Genomic DNA, 18,467 nt, shown 5'->3' with positions numbered 1-18,467 from the left:
TCTATGGAATTAGTCCAGAAAAGTCAATAAACAAATAAGTAGCAACAAGAAAAACAACAAAACAGAACAAAAAACTAACAGCACCAGCAAAAACAAACCATAAGAGGGTAGAGAAATCTGATATTGCATCTGCTAAGTTGCTATAATAGTTGATAAATTATTATATCACATTATACAAAATGCCCAATATTCATAAAAAGCATGAGACTTGTGTTCAAAGACTTTAAATTAGCTATTATAAATATGTTCAAAGAACTAAGGGAAACTGTATTTAAAGAATTAAAGAAAATATGGCAATAATGCCTCACCAAATAGAGAATATAAATAAAGAAATATAAATTATAACATGAAACCAAATAGAAAATCTGGAGCCAAACAGCATGATATCTGAAATATAAAATTCACTATAGGGGTCAATAGCCAAACTGAGCAACAGAAAAAAGAACAAGAAAACTTGAAGACAAATCAAGTGAGGTTATCCAGACTAAGAAGTAAAAAGAGGAAAGAATGAAAAAAAAGAGCAGATTCTAAGAGACCTGTGAGACACCATCAAGCATACCAATATATAAATTATGATAGTTTCAGAATGAGAAAAAAGAGAGAAGGATAGCTAAATATTTGAAGAAATAGTCACTGAAATCTTCCCAAATGTTATCAAAAATATTTATCTACACATTCAAGAAGCTCAACAAGTTACAAGTAGAATAAACCCAAAGACAATCACTCTTATTAGTCATAGTCATATTGGTAAAATTAACAAAAATAAGAGACCAAAAAAACCCTGAAAGCAGTAAAGAAGAGTGACCAGTCATGGATAGGGATGTCAATAGGACTAATAACTAATTCATCATAGAAATCATGGAAGCCAGAGGCAATGGAATAATGTTATTAAAATGTTGCAATAAAAATACTGCTAACCAAGAATTCTATTTTCATATAAATTCTTTTTTTTTAAAAGTCAAGAAATTAAGACATGTTCAGATAAACAAAAACTGAGAGAATGTTAGCCTGAAGGGTATCCTTCAGACTAACATAAAAAAACTCTTAAGAGTAGTTCAAATACACACAGAGAAAAAAATGGGTAACTGGCAAAGATAACTGCATAGTAATTATGAAAGACAATATAAACATATTTTTGTTTACAAATCTTTTCTTCTAATATCTGTTTAAAAGACATATGCATAAAGCTAATATTATAAAACTGCACTGAAGGCTTTATTAAGATGCCATTTACACAACAATCATATCACAAAGCACAGAAGATGAAGCAGATACATATTGGAGCAAAGTTTTGTGCACCACTGTAATTAAGTTACTATGAATTTAAGCTATTAACCAAACTAGATTATTTTAAATTAAGAATCTAATTATAATCCCAAGAGCAATCTCAAAAAATATAGTAAAAGAAACAACAAAAAATTTAAAAAGTACAATAGAAAATATTTGACACAAAAAAGGTAAGAATCTAGAAATAAAAGAACAAAAAAGACATAAGACATAAGAAAACAAATAGCAAATGGCAAAATTAAATTTTACTTTATTAGTAATATCCATGTTAATAAATTAGCATCCTAATCAAAAGGCAGAGATTGGGAGAATAGATTTTTTTTTTAATTATCTGTCTATATACTCTCTTTAAAAAAACCTTTAGATTTAATGACACAAATAGGTTGAAAATAAAAGGATAGGAAATGATGTGCCATGCAAAAAAAGTCAAAAGAAAGTGAAAGTGGCTATGTTAATAGACAAACAATAACACAAAAATTCTTACTAGAGACAAAGGACACTTTTAGGGATAAAATATCCATCCATCAGAAGCTATAATAATTATAAACATATATTCCTCTAAAAAAAGAGTCCCCAAATACATGAATCAAAAACTGACAGAAATGAAGAAAGTAAACAATGTAACAATAATATTTGGATTTCAACACCCCATTTTCAATAATGAGTAAAATACTAGTCAGGAAATCAACAAAAATAAAGAAGCTTTGAATAACACTGCAGTCCTAACAGGTATGTATGGAATACTCACACAACAACAGAAAAATACAATTCTTCTCTAGTGCACTTAATATATTCTCCAGGATAGATCACATGTTAGGTCATGAAACAAGCCTCAACAAATTGAAAATGATTTAAATTATACAAAGTATGTTTTCCAACCACGATGGAATTAAATGAGAATTTACTAACAGAAGAACATTTGGTAAATTCACATATAAGTGAAAATGTAATAAATGTAGTACTCCTAAATTATTAATGGGTCAACACACAATTACAAAGGAATTTAGAAAACACTTTGAGATAAGTAAAAAGAAAAACACAACATTCCAAAATTTACGGCAAGTAATGAAATCAATGTTTAAAAGGAAATTTATACCTGATTTTATTTTACCTGTATTTTCACTGTTTTTTACTTCTTTTTTTTTTGAGTTAGAGTCTCTCTGTTGCCCAGACTGGAGTGCAGTGGCCGCTCTTGGGCACCGCAGCCTCGACCTGCTGGTCTCCGGCGATTCTTCCGCCTCAGCCTTCCGAGTAGCTGGAACTACAGGCGCGCACTACCACGCCCAGCTAGTTTTTGATTTATTGTAGAGATGAGGTCTCGCCAAGTTGCCCAGGCAGTCTCGAACCCGCAGGTTCAGGCAATCCCCTCACCTCAGCCTCCCAAAGCACGGGATTACAGGCTGAGCCACGGAGTCCGGCTGTTTTTTACTTCTTAAGAAATGAGGAAATTAAGCAACTTTTGTACATTTTACTAGTGGAAAATTTCATATTTTAAAAAAATTTGAAACTATTATTTATTTGATTTAGTGTTTCTTATTTAGGGTAAAAGGCAGGAGAGAAAAAAACCCTCTTACACTGAGAAAAATGGAATCTTACATGTTATATTCTTTCTTTATTATATTAGAAATTAAGAATATTTTCTCAATTCCTAAATTTTAACATGTATTGGTAAAATACAGAATTTTGGAGCACTATTACTAGTCCTACAGTATATATCTTCTATTTTAGGAAATATTTTTAAAATTTGTTTTAACTCAGTACTTACTGTTAATACTTGACTTCAGTGATTTTATTTTCCGCTGTATTAAATTTTCTATACACTGCTTGATGCATTTTTTAGTATCCCACTTCATCTTTCTAATCTCAGACTGATAACGTCTCCAAATTGCCCACTCTATTTTTATCTTATTGGGGTTTTTAACTTGAAGAACCCTAAAACTGTCTACAGTTTATTTTAGTCAATCTATTTTTATGGAAACATCTTCTCTAATACCAAAGTGGATTTTTATTGGTTCTGTGACTTTGCTCTGGTTTTTGAGTCCTAGGTACATAGTTCTATGGTAAACATCAAGTAGGAGATAAACAAATAGAGACTGGTAAGAGGCCCTGCCCAAGTCCAAAGGAACAAGAAGCTGACACTCCCGGCCTCCTGTTCAATAGGTTTTCTACTCCCAGAGACTCTTGAATCTGACCTTATGGCTTTCCCTTCTCACTCCACTAGCACTGAGAAGGTACTAGAGTTATTACAGAATCGTATCCACTATTTTCCTTGTAAGCAATTTTGTTGCAGTTGGGAAGTTATGTCAGTCTCTGATTGCACTCCAAGTGCTTCCTATAAGCTGAAATTACTTAGTTCTAGCAGTCTGCAGCTGTCACCTTTATGTGCAGATTTCCTCCCCGATTTATGTATAGTGGCTTCATTTTCACTAAAAATATTGAAAAACCAAGTTAGATTTGCTTGCTGCCACCACTCTATATGACAGTAGAACTTGATGTGTATATTAAATCTACTTATAGACAAGAAAGAAAGATGCATACACATTCTGATGTGCTATATGGCAACTACCGCTGACAATGTTTAGTATTCTAAGCACATGAGCTATAAATGCTTTACTTGTATTGATTCATGTGATCCCTGTGTCAACCCTCCAAGATGAACACCATATCATTTCCATTTTACAGAAGAGGAAATTGAGATCTAGCAATGTTAAGTCGCTTTTGTAAGGTTATACTGAGCCAGCATGTAAATACAAGTCATTTGGATCCACTATCTACGTTCTTAACTGCTTTCTGTTAACTAATGCATGTTCACGAGGTCTCCCCAAGTTGCCCAGGCTGGTCTCGAACCCCTGGGTTCAGGCAATCCTCTCTCCTCGGCCTCTCAAACTGTGATGCAAGTGAAGTTTCTGCCAGAGTGGGCTGTTCTGCATCCTCTAAGAGGCACACAATGACCTGCCCACCTGTTTTTTTCCATTGTTTTCCCCCAAAGCCTAGAAAACTACAGTTCCATTCATCACACACCTCACATTTTTCCAGGGCCACCATAGCTTAAAAATAACTTCATAATCCCATCTTTCTTTGCAAAGTGGATGTGTGGTCATCACAGGATAGCTGAAAAAAGCTGACTAAAAGGGTTTGAATAATTTGCTGGATTTACACCCCTCTAAGTCTTTCCTTTTTTGTCCCCAGTCTCCTTTTACCCCCAAAATTGTTTCACGTGAATATATCTGAAGGAACAAGAAGAGATTCAAGACTGTTAACTCTTCAGATTTGGGGCGAGTTTAACATAAATAGGAGATAATTGCAGGACAGCAGAGACAGAAGAGTGAATCAGAATCTAGGAGCTCTGCTTGGGGCATTGATTTAAGATGCAGGCCTAAGTGAGTCATTTCCTTTCTCCAGATTTTTGTTTCGAATTCGTAAAATGGGAGATGACTCGTGAAGGTTTTCCATCATGTCTCTTCTAGCTACACCCTTTGAGGCTAGAACACATAAGACAAGGAAAAGTACTTTAAATGATTTTTGTTCACTTTTTGGGTTGTTCTGTCTGAACTACATAGATCCCAGTGAATAAAAAAACTTCAAGCCCTTTTTATCCTGGTGCTTATGTCCTCATATGCCTCTGCTGCACCAGTGGGCCCCTCAGGCCATGCCTTTGTTTCCGGCCTGTCACATAATTAAGTTCATTATGAGTTGCTATTTGGGCCTCACTACATATTTTCCAAAGTCTTTGAAGTCAGGAGTTCGTTCATTTAGAGTTGCAGTTCCAATTAAACTTTCAAAAGATTCTACTAAAAAAAAAAAAAAAAAAAGCATTCATATATAATTGGAGTTGAACATTACTCGAGAGAGAATTCCAAGAAAGCCAGCTCAAGGGAAGCAAATGTTTATGCTCTACATATGGGCTCAAATTAAAGGACATGTTTCATTTTCCAAACCAATGGAAACCATATTTTGACTTTAGGGATGCGTCCATGGCTTTTTACATGCTTACACAATTGGATAATTTCAGACAGTCATGACAGGAGGAAGAAATTTGTAATCGAAACTCAAATTATAGCTGCAAATTACAACACTGATGCAGAAGTATAACTATTTTAAAGTCACATTTTAAGGAAAGCATGTCGTTTAGTGATAATGAAGTGACTAAAGAAATAGGAATAGAGCCGAGTCTCATGGACAACTTGTGAGTGAAGGTGTGGGCACATTACTGAACCCCTCTAGGCCTTGGTGTACACTGGACAAGAGCAAGATCTTCTTAAAGATGTCATGGATATGCTGTTGTAAGGATTGCATAGGTAATATTTAAGGGAATATGTTATGGTTTTCCTATACAGGGAACTGAGAGTTGCAGGTACACTTCTTCTCTAGGCTCTGCCCTTGACCTTGAGAACGACATGCCTCCTCTATCTGTACCAATTTCCTTACCTGTGAATGATGATATTGGACTAAACCACCCTTAAGCTTTTCCCACTTTAAACTGTAAGTATAAGTGAATCCAGGGGATTCCAAAATGAGAATATGTATTTTTTAATCTTTAATTTGACTCATATATTTACAATTAGTATAAGAATATTCATTTGCAATATTAAGAACATCACCTCAGCCCAAGATGGAAGCAAAAACAAAGGAGTTCTAGGCTTAGCAATTCCAACATCCAATGACATATTTCCTGTTTCTCAATGATGCCAATAAAAGCTGGAAATCCTCTGAGGAAGCATGGGATTCAACTTTTCCACTTTGCAGATGAAGGAACTAAAGTGTTAAACTTGGCATAGGACAACCCCTTCGGATCCCCTCCCACTGTGGGAGCTTTTCTGTCCTCTCAATAAATCCTACTTTCTAAAAAAATAAAACAAATGAAAATAAACTTGGCATAGTTTTGCTTCAATTCAAATCGATGGTATGTGGGAGACCAAGGGCTGGTATGTGGAATATCACAGCAACCTCTTCTGGTATAAATAGATCCCCAGTTGGCCCCATAGAGTGGGCTACAGGTCTGGTCCATATCCCCAGTATTCACAAATGTGAACCTGGAAGGCTTTGGGCTAGCCCTGGATAGAAAGACTTGAAGATACAAGTCTAATGACACACAAGCTACTAGCAACAATGTCCAAGGGAAAGGGAGACAGGAGCTTTATACTCCTCCTATCACTCATTTCCCATCATGCCCTGGTGTCTTACATCCATTTTGTTTAAATAGGCATATACTTTCAGGTTTCTCAAGTAACGAAAAAAATTCTGAATCTGGTGTATCTACCTAGATGATAATAATCCCAACATCTTAATAAGAACACCACATTCTGGATCACTGGGATGACCAGCTTCCAGTCAGTGCTGCTAAGGAGTTTCAGCACTGGCTGTTGCATTTCTGTTTTCAATAGAGTGAGTGGCAAGCAAAGCACCAAATACGTCATCATGTGGTGTAGAATAAAGATTTTCTTCTGGTTGGGAATAGAAAACTGGAGTCACCAAAGAGCACGGGAAAGTACAACCATTCATTCACATCATAACCAGTGTGTCAAGGCACTCAGACCCACACTCGCACCTGGATGGGACTCTAGGTCACTTTACTAACTTCTCACAACAAGGATATTTTACTGCATGTTATTTTTTCAAGTCTGTATTTTTGAGTGCATTAGTGTCAAGGGATAGTTCCATAGAGTTTAGTATCAAAGAACAGAGTTTTCAATGGGTAAAGCATAAAAAACAATTATCATTAAAAATGTATTATAGTCAACTGTCGATGACCTAGGGGGAATAAAAGAGTGCTTTCCTTTGAAAGGAACCTGAGCATGACATGCAAGTGACAACATTATGTCATGCAGCAGATGTATGTAAGCAACAGGAAAACAGGGAGAAAAGGTGGGGACGGGAGGTTGAGATGGAAGGAACTGAGGTCAGATAGGCAGGTAGGAGGTGTGGATGAATTTTGTAAATGTGGTCAAGGGAGCTGTTTGAAGGATGCAATATAGGAGGAGCTAGGAAAATGCAGTTAAGGAATCTCTTATCTCTGTCCAGTCACCTCTACAACTCTTGCTCAGTTCCACTCAGCTTATAAGGTACTTTTTTCAAAAAGATTTGTTAATCCTAAATCTGAGATGTGTGAAATTCTATTGCACATCAAGAATTGTTTAGTTTTTCACATGTCAATATAGAGATAGAAGGTCAGATACATAGATGATAGATAGATAGATAGATAGATAGATAGATAATGATAGATAGATAATAGATAGATAGATAATGATAGATAGATAAAGATGGATAGAGAGAGATGATAAAGAGATAGAGATGATAAATAGAAAAATAGATAATAGATAGACTATATATGTATATTATTTTTAAAAAATTCTAGTCACTAGGCTGAAAAAAAGCTCACAGAAGACAAGACAACCTTGAACTCCTTGTATCCTCTGCACTCACACAGTCAGGCAAATTAGTTAAAGAATTACTGAATTTAAAATGAATCCTGAAGGACACAGCCAGGGAGTTGGGTGCTGGTAGATTGTTAAGGGAAGTGCTTTAGAAACAGTTTCTAAATATTCATAGCAAGGGATGGAGAGCCATGAAAGGCTTTATTTTCAGAGTCGCAGAACATTCCCAGAAGCCACCCTGCAAAATGCCTCATATCACTGCAGTTACCCCTCATATATTCTGACATTTCACTGCAAACGTCTCCCTACCCCAAGCCTTAGGTCTCTGGTAGGAATTGAGTTCATAACGCTAATCTCAATAAATGTCTTTTGAAGCTGGGCTCGGTGGCTCAGCCTGTAATCCTGCGCCTTTGGGAGGCTGAGGTGAGTGGATTGCCTGAGCCCGCGGGTTCGAGACCCGCCTGGGCAGTGAGACCTCATCTCTACAATAAATCAAAAAAATCAGCTGGGCGTGGTAGCACATGCCTGTAATTCCAGCTACTTGGAAGGCTGAGGTGGAAGGATCACAGGAGCCCAGCAGGTCGAGGCTGCGGTGGCCGGGAGCGGCCACTGCACTCCAATGTGGGCGACAGAGTGAGACTCCAGCTCAAAAAACAAAATAAATAAATGTCTTTTGGAAAGCTGGTTTGAATTTATCTCATGGGCCAGTCAATGGTGGGAAGGAAAACCGTGAAATGCAACAGAAAGAAATAAAGAAGTATGTGAGCCTAACAACAAAGTGTGAGGAATGGCAACCGTAGAAGAACGCAAGACCGAGCTGTTGAACTCATTCATCTCGACTCCATCACAAATCCCAGGAATGGCCTCACAAATTGCTTTTGGCCTCTGAGACAGCCCAAGCTCAGGAGTTTGTAGAAACATTTGGAATAAAGTCAGATAGAGGATCATGGAGTATGTATTGTATTGCTTCCTGAAAGAACTGCAGAACTGGCTCCCCAGATGAGCAGCTCTGGAGAAATCTCCACATGCCACATGCACTAAGTATAGAGCCCAGTTTATACTAAAATGTGACTCTTTTTCCTAAGCTTATATATTATAGATGCTTCAACTTAGAGATACCTAAAAAAATAATTTTGGGCATGCTTTTTTGGCAGCTTAAAACCAACACTTCCACTGAAGAAAATTCCATTAAAAAAAAAACAAAGAATTATAATCAAACCACTTGGTTTGAAGTTCTCTTCAAGAAAAATGGTAGCAGTTTGAGCTTCAGCTGATAAGGGAAATAAAAAATCTGGCTGCTATTAGTAGCAGGCAGCAACTTAACAAACCAGGATTATGATTTGTTTTGTTTCCTTGGTTCACCAGGGAAAACTAGGGATTGCCCATTATTATTGAAAAATTACTTTTGCATTCCATTTCACTCAACCTTATAGTTGATTAAATACATTAGGCAAAAGAGGTCAACTGATCTCTTAAATTGTGTGTGAATGTGTGTGCATAATAGGACCAAAGACACAAAGTGATTTGCCCAAGGTAACATGGAAAGCGTGTCTACACTGACAGCAGGCTCAGTGCTCAGCGGAGCTCACTGGTGACACAAACAGTTCACATATTGGTGTCTTTGCTCTGTGAGCTGGTTGATGGCTATTAGAGAGGCAGCCGCTCCAGTAAGAGGCAAAAACCTCACATTGCAAGATCAGGAGAGTCCTCTCTCCTCTTGCCACGGAAGGGCCTCACTCAATTGCATTCAAAGATTTTATAAACTATAAATACTTGATATTATATTTTGTAACCATGTAAATTCTTTTTTATGCCGGTTTTATTCATTGATTCCATCATCATCTGTGGAAAACTTCTTCTGAGCCAAGTGCTCTACCAGATGCCGATGGAAGAAGTGAACAAAACATGGATCCTTACTCTGCTTCAAAAAACATTTTATAGAGAAAATCATAATGTGATATCTCCACATATGTGTGTGCATATACACACACATGCAGCATATCTACATATCTGTGTATATCTGTGCACATACCTCCCAAAACGTTCACATTTGATCTATCCTTTGGGATCATTCCCTCTTTTGCCTAAAGTCCCCCCAAGATTCTGCTCTGTTGGGAGATCTACGATGGAAAAGTTTGAAAATGGACATCCACAATGAGTGCTTCTCGACAAAGCACATCTCATAGGATCTTTGGTTGACAACATATTTGAACAGAAATGATCTTTCCAATAACAAACCGGATCTTCTGTCACTATGGAAGTCCGATGTTTCCCACTTTAAATCACCTGATTTGCTTGATAGAAGTGAAGTGTCTTCAGTGTAATGGAGTTGCATCAAATAACCTACTAGTGGGGTGATGATTTTATTTATTTTATTAAGAACTTATTAAGAGTGTCAAGGTTTTATTGTAGCAGATGCTTATGAGGTCCAAAGAGGTATGATTCAAAAGAAATTTATGGAAATCTACTGGAACTTTTCTCATACATTTTTGTTCAAACATGATTTAATAAAGTAATTGAGTAGTTTTGTCAAATAGTCAAATGATTTTTTAAAAATTATCTGTACTATAAGGACTGGGACATGCCTTTTTGAAGCATTTTTTTCAAAAAGTAAAAATCATAAAACCAAATCTTGCATGTTACCAAGGCAGCAAAATTAAAATTGAAAACAAAAAGAAAAAATATATTTTTGATGCACATTTGTGGTTAATGTTTGATGTACAAAAAACTCTCAGAAATTAAGATGGAAAAGATAAATGATCTAGCAGAATCATAGGTAAAGTGAAGAAATAGGCTCTTTCTGTGCCAGCACACACAGGAGAATTTGAGATTTACTTAATCAAGAAATGCACATAAAAATGAGATTCTTTTTATTTAGCTGAGTTGGCATAGACTGAAAAAAGAATAAAGTCCAACATGTTTAAAAATAAAAATGCATTCACACATAATATTTGTTTAAAGGAACACAAATTGGCCCATGCTCTCTGCATAAAATTTCTTCATGCTACATCCAAAGCCTTAAACTCAAGCATATCTTTCATTGCACATTTACATTTTTAGAAATTTTTCCTCAGGATATTATCAGAAGTATTTACCAAATGCAGCATCACATTTAGATAAAAATTGACCAGTTGTAATTTTAATAGAAAAAATGAACATGAATTATCCAAACTAAACAAAAAATTTTGAGTAAATTATGGTATGGTCTCACAATATTAGAGAACAGTGGATTTTAAGTTTGGCGTCAAAATCAGAAACACACACCTTCAGTCTATGGGTACATATGCCAAAATGTGTATATTATTTCATGGGATGCATGGACTTTCTAGTTTCTGTTCAGTCCTCAAACCAAAAAATAATCTATTAACTTGAACAAATGTATGTAATGTGTTGCTAAATAAAAAAGAAAGCCAAAACATAAAATAGCATACTGGGCTCACACGAGTTTATAAAATACTTGCATCTATATGATATGCTTGTGTGGGCAGGTGATTTTAGTGGCCAATTCCTAAGAACACCACTCAAACCGTTGTATAGAATAAATTCTCTTAGGGCATTTAACAATAAGTCCCAAAGAGTGAGTAGTTTGAGAATTGTTGTTCCAAGAACTCAGAGATCCTTAAAGATTCTGTGTCCCCTCAAAATTCAGATATTGAATTCTAATCGCCAATACCTCAGAGTGTAACCTTTTCTAGAAATAGTGTCGCTGCAGATGTGATTAGTTAAGATAAAATCATGAAGGTGGGCACTAATTCAATGTGACTTTCATATTGCCCTTATAAAATGGGGAAGTTTGGACCTAGATATACTTAAAGGAAGACAGTGTGAAGAGACAGTGAGAAGACGGCCATCTACAAGTCAAGGATAGAGGCCTGGAACAGACCCTTTCCTCATAGTCTCAGAAAAAACCAGTCCAGACTTCCTGCCTCCAGAACCATGAGAGATACATATTTGTTGTTGAAGCTATCCAGTCCATGGAACTTTGTTTTGGCAGCCCCAAGAAACAAACACTGGTGGGATCACCATGATTGCCGTAGGCCAGGGATCAGAGGGATATGTTCAAAGTTGTGTGTGCATAAGTCTCACCTCAAGAGTTTGATAAAACACAGATTGCTGGGTTCCACCTCCAAAGTTTCAGATTCCTAGTGTTGGGGAGGGGCCAAGAATTTGCATTTCTGACAAGTTATCCAGTGATTATGATGCTGCTGTTGCTGCCTTAGATTCATCACAGCCTATCTCTGAAGTGGAGTTCAAGCCAATCAAAAGTACCTGCCCATGGGTGGATGTGTCAGGGAAAACATGACCTTCCATGGTGTAGACGGCAGACACAGATCACACTGTTAACACCACTTAATAAAGGAGAGAGGGTTGCTGATATTTGGGGTTTTTCCCCATGGGGGGCACATGTTCCATTTTTTCTCCATGTTTTTATGTACAGAATTTCAACTACAAAATGAACTGGATTTTGTAAGAGAGCATCATTTTAAAAGAAAGTAAGTAAACTCTTTGAATAAACATGAGAAAACGAAGAAGGTGATGAGGCACTAGCTCTACCTGTCTTTTCCTGTCTCCTTTGGAAGAGAAGCCTGAGGTGCATGATCTCTTTATTTTCTCTCAACTGACAGTGAATTCAGTGGTGGGGCAGAGGCACCTCTGACTTCCAGACCTGGGCTCTTCTGCCTGAGACTCAGGATCACGCTGCCCAGACTCACTTTCAATGGCCCAAAAGCCAACCAGCAACCACCAACCAGCGTTTCTCAAACTGCCTGAGCTGAAGTACTTTCTTATAAAAATTTTCCAAGGCATCACAAGCCAATACTTGTTTAAAATACAAACTGATGCACATGGCTGCAGTGACCATGAAAACGTCCAGCAAAGTTTCGAATGTGTGCTTTCCTTTTCTTCACATACTTCACTATGAAGCAGCACTCATAGTTCACAGACCGGCAGAGGAGTCATGTTTGCAGAGCCCTGGGGTAGAGCCTGCACTAAAGGACACCTGCTTTACACATCCTTTGCAGAGGGGAGAAAAATGAAACAATCAGAGGTGACAGACAAAGTAAAGGTGCATGTTATTTTTAGCCATATCTTACCTACAAGGGGAAAATAATCATAAATGTTCTGAACTTAGCTCCCCAGAGGAGGTGAGGAAAAATATGGAGGCTACGTGTCCAGTGAAGAAGAGTGGGCCAAACCAGCTAATCAGAGCCTTAAGTAAAAAGGATGTCAACAGGTGGGGTGAGAAGCAATGCACCGCGGGAGAATTCTTCCCCTTCCATTGAAAATATTTTTGTGTTTTTCTTTTTTTCGTTTTTCCTTGTCTTTACATGGTTGCGTGTGTGTATACATAGTTCTATTTTTAAATGTTTTAACTCCTGCCGGGCGTGGTGGCTCACATCTATAATCCCAGCACTTTGGGGGCCAAGGCAAGAGGATCGCTTGAGTTCAGAATTTGAGACCAGCTTAGGCAACATAGCAAGACCTAATCGCTACAAAAAAAAATAAAAATAACTAGCTGGGCATGGTGGCATGCACCTATAATCCCAGCTACTTCAGAGGCTGAGGTGAAGAATCGCTCTGATCCCAGGATGTGGAAACTTTGATGAGCCATGATTATGCCATGGCGGTCCAGCTTGGGCAACTGAGTGGGACCCCACCTCAAAATAAATGATTGATTAATAAATAAATAAATAAATAAATAAGCTTTAAATCCTATTTTGCCTGGAAAAATTGAAAAGGGATTCTCAATATCTAATTTCGATACTAAAGGTAATACATTATTTTAAAACTGCACAAATAGTCTTCATTATTGTTCAAAAATGTTTAGCATTTCAGCAAGACCTTAAGAAAAACTCAGATTACATCTTAGGGTTGTGGCAGATAGCTAGCACAGGTTAGACATAAAGAGATAAGTTCCCCATAGACAGGTTTTAGGAAGTGTTCAGACATTTTTAAAATTACATTTTACTTCAGGCCAAGCTGGCTGCCTACACCACCCCCTCAGCAAATCAAAAGGAAACCCCATCAGATGCAAGATTAGAACAACCCAACTTTTCATTTCATGGTTTATCATAATAATCACTAAGAAACTTAGACCACCCCTTAACTGATCAAAGTCTTGGAAATGACAATAAGACCACCTTTTAGTTAAGGAACTTGTGAATTGGAAACATCTGGCAGGTCTCCTGTGGGAAACAATGTGGTCAAGAAAAGACGCTTTACTGCTCTCATCAGGAGCCCAGAGATGTCAAACGTTCTAGAGCCAAGGTTACCTGGACTCCACCCCTTAGCATATCAATAACTAGGTAGCTATATCTAGTTTGGAATTGAGAGCAAAAGCCCAGTTTTTCTTCATTAAAAAACTTGCCCATGGCAGATCTTTCTGCCATGAGTCTTCCTTCTTCTCTTTTCCTCACTAATAAACTTTGTTTCAAAACTTTGCTGGACACTCTAAATTTCATTTTAGAAACAAGTCAAAGACTCCACAAGTTTTGCACCACACCCCACTCAGCATCATGGTCACATATTCAAAAATGTGTCAACCTTGTTAGAGATTGCTAATAATACCAGATTGGGTGATTTGAGCCATCCCTTCCATGGAGCCAAAACAGAGAAGATGAACAGGATAATTTGTTTGTTTTTTGGTTTTTGTTTTCATTCTGCTGGAAGGCATCAGAGAACCTACAGTAAGTATTATGGGGCCAGGATATGGGGGGAAAGGTAAGCCTAAAGTGATAAGAACGACATTTGGGGCCACCTGCTTATTCAAGAATAGTTCATTAAAGGCTGAGAAGCTGAGCACAGCACTCAATAAACTCACAGTGTTTGACAGGTGAGAAGAAAATGACCCGGGCCTTGAATAAGGTCCCAGGAAAACCAAGAAGCAAGTGTAGAAGTGGAAATGGGCTCTAAAGGAACTGAAATACAGTTTCCAATCATCTCAAACCCTGAGGAGATTCACTTGATTCAAGGTAATTTTTGTCAAAATTTGCCCACTGAAAGCAAACATTTACATCTCAGGAAGAAGACAGCATATACTGGGCCACAATTTTTCATAATACAAGGTTCATCACTTAATCAAAAAACAATAACCAAGAATATGAGGTAGCATTATTTTTTTTAATGAGCACTCAAACAATAATCAAATAGAGTCAGATAACAGATTTATCAGAATAGGCGAAAAACACCTCTATTTAATAAAATAAAACACAAAATGGAGAAAGATGACCAAGAATGGAAAATCATTAAAAGAGCTTTAGAGAATTTGAGCCATCCATAGTTTAAAAGGATTTCCGTATGAATACCAAGTCTCCAATCTTGGAGGTTGTCAAGGACTGAGCTAAAAAGTAAAAACAAACAAACAAACAACTGAAATGAGGAGGGTCTCTGATAGTTTTTGTATACACCAACTCTAAGACTCAAAGATACCGATTCCAAGATTCTATGTGGCATTGCATATGCCTGCATATCTGAAGAAACATGTTTCCCAATGGATCCCACAGCCAAAGCTCTTGGAGAAGAGGTCAAGATTCAAGGGTCCAAGGTATAGTCTTCAAGGAAAACCTTAAGCAAGGAAACTCTTCCTGCTGTCTCCACTGCCACAGGCACTGCCGAAAGTCCGATGTTGTAAAATGTAGTCATTCACAGGTTTCTAGCTCCGGAGAGATGTGCCATACCAAGAAGAAAATAAACATTTCACCTGTATCCCACTGCCTAGATCCCAGAGGTTTGATTGAGGCAGACCAAAGTAAATCCTGCCCCCCTGTCTCACTAGCAACAGACTTTGAAAAAACTCTTCAACTTCTTTAAGCCTCTGTTTGCTCAACTATGAAAAGAGGATTGTCCTAACCCCTAACTCACATTGTTAATGCTAGGATTACAAATAATCTGGAGAAAACAGCAAGTAGAATGGAAAGAGCTCAACATAGTGGCCACCACAGGCGTATGGTAAGTTTCAGTAAAGGGTGGTTATCATAATGTTAGACAGTTTTGCTACAATAGATCAGGGAAACAAGAATTTCAAAATGAAGGCAGCTGTGGTGAAGGTTGGTTTCCCAGAGCATCATGTGAGATTCTGACTGTATTGTGTGTTCTCCTATATTTACCATCCAGACTTGATCCCTCCATAATAAACAGAGAATTCATAGGTTTTGTGATTCCTGTTTCCCAAGTCCAATGAGGTTCACATGCTGCTACATTTTGTTTTACAAACCAACTCCTGAAATTATTTTCAGATTTGAATAAACTGTCTCCAGAATTATAGCAATTGGACCAATAAAAAATTGTGCAAACCCTCTACCACAGTTATTGTCTTAATTTGGTGAATTTTTCCTGGAATGCCAAGGCTATATCAATACCAGAATTCCTGTGCATTTAGAACTACCTCTTTTCCTAGTCCTCAGGAAAGATCCTGGCTGAATCAAAGGAATGTGAAACCCAAGATAGCATTGTTCCGTGCTCCAGAAACGACTCATTACCCATGGCAAAAACTCAAATCTACCAGACAATTTGTCTGACGAGGCATGTGTGAACTATGAAACACAGAAACAGTCCAAAGTCAAGAGTTCGTGAGTTGGGCTGAAAATTTTATAAACACATAGCAAGATCTTCCATTTATAGAGTTATTTGCAATCATCAAGCACTTTTGCAACATCCTAATGGAAGCACTGATAAAAATAAAACAACCTATTTTCACATAGTCCTTTAGATTGAAAGATTATCCACATGCTTCATCTCACTTCATCTTCAAAAAGCTGTATAAAATGACACTCTTATTTCCATTTTTTCAAATAAAATGACACAGTTAAGTAATATGCCTGCAGCCTTGAAGAAGAAAGTAAAGACAGAATTCCAGATTGGAGCTGTGTATCCAACAGAACACTGATTTCTAGACAGTTTGTTCCAATGTGAGAAGGAAATATTACAGCAGAAAGGGCAGAGTTTGCCAAAGGAAGGTCCCAATCATCGAATCACATGGGAAAGACTAACTTGTCAAATAGAACTCCCCAGAAGTTTCCTCCACCTGCAGGCAGGTATCTCAGAAAGGAGAAGTGCCCAGTCCAGGCATGTATTAGTCCAACCTGCTACACTTGATTGATTCACTGTACCATATCTTGAATGTCTTGCTCTTATTATATGCCATGGTTGAGAGAGGGAAAACAGATAAGACCTAGCCTCTCCCTATCTCCACTACACGACGGTCAATGGTTTGTAGCTACATTTAACCAGATGCAAGATGCTCAAGTCCCATGTATGGTCATCATCCGTGGCTAGATTTTCATCTATTCATCAGCAAACCTGACACCTCTACTTCCAAAAAATAACTGAACAGACTATTTCCACTGCTACTACTAGCCCAAACCTTCCTAATAGCTGGCCTGGACCACTGCAAGAGCCTCTTAACCAATCTCCCTGCCTCCTCACTGTGAAACATCCTCCACAAAGTGCCAGGGTAATCTTTCTAATGGCTTCTCACCTCAACCAATAAAACCCAAACTCTTTACTGTACAAGACCCTCCCTCTGAGTCTCCCTACCCTGCTCTTTACCTGCCCCGTCTGACTCAACCCCACGATTTCTGTTTTTCCCTCTAACCTAGAGCTTCTGGACATGTGGACCCCAAACCAGCAACAATAACAACACCAGGGAACCCAATGAAGACGACAGATTTTCAGACCCAAACCTAGATCTACTGAGTCAGAACCTCTGGCACTGGAACCCAGAACTTAGAGTTTTAGAAGGCCCCAGGGACCACTGACCTAACCTAAGTTTATTCTAAATTTATTTTCACCTCACAGCCTTCAGCTTTGCGTTCCCTGTGCTTAAAATGCTCTTCCTACCAGTTTGGCAAAGAAAGGAAACCATATTTAGCAAATGGTGTTGGGGAAAATGGCTAACCATATGCAGAAAAATGAAACTGGACCCCTACTTATCACCATATACAGAAATCAACTCAAAATGGATCAAGGACTAAAACACTAAACCTAAAATTATAAGAATCCTAGAAGAAAATGTAGGAAACACCCTTCTGGACATCAGAATAGGCAATGAATTCATGACCAAGTCCCCAAAAGCAAATGCTGCAAAAGTTAAGATAGACAGATTGGACCTCATCAAGCTGAAAAGCTTTTGCACAACAAAAGAAACCATCAAGAGAGTAAAGAGATAATCCACAGAATGGGAAAAATATATGTAAATATATATACATATCTGACAAAGGACTAACATCCGAGATCTATAAAAATCTCAAATGAAGTGAAAGGAAAAAACAAATAGCTCCATTAAAAAGTAGTCAAAAGACATGAACAGACATTTCTCTAAAGATGATATACAAGAGCCAATAGACCCATGAAAACATGCCCAGTCTCATTAATCCTCAGAGAAATGCAAATAAAAATTACAGTGAGATACCGGATGGCTATCATTAAAAAGTCAAAAAACAGCAGGTGATGGCGTGACGGTGGAGAAAAGCAAACATGTCTACAGTGTTCAACCTCTATGGAAAGCAGTGTGGGGATTTTTTAAATAACTAAAAAAATGAGTTTCCATATAATCCAGGGATCCCTCACTTGGGAATACACCCAGAGGAACATAAAGTCCTCTATCAAAAAGACCTGCAAACACAAGTTTATTACTGCACTTTTCACAGTAGTAAAAACATGCAACTAGCCCTGCTGCCCAGTGAAAGTAGATTGAATAAAGACACCTGTCTTAAGCTGCTTTTTTCAGGAGGTACAGCAGAAACTGCATGGAAATGGGGCATGCAAATTTCAGCTTTTTAAACTGGAGCTAATGTCAGTTTGTGACTT

This window comes from Carlito syrichta, unplaced genomic scaffold (genome assembly GCF_000164805.1).
Source record: "Carlito syrichta isolate Samal-C Ts95f unplaced genomic scaffold, Tarsius_syrichta-2.0.1 Scaffold304717, whole genome shotgun sequence".
Taxonomy (NCBI): domain Eukaryota; kingdom Metazoa; phylum Chordata; class Mammalia; order Primates; family Tarsiidae; genus Carlito; species Carlito syrichta.
The sequence above is the reverse complement of the archived record's forward strand: the minus strand, read 5'-3'. Positions refer to the sequence as shown.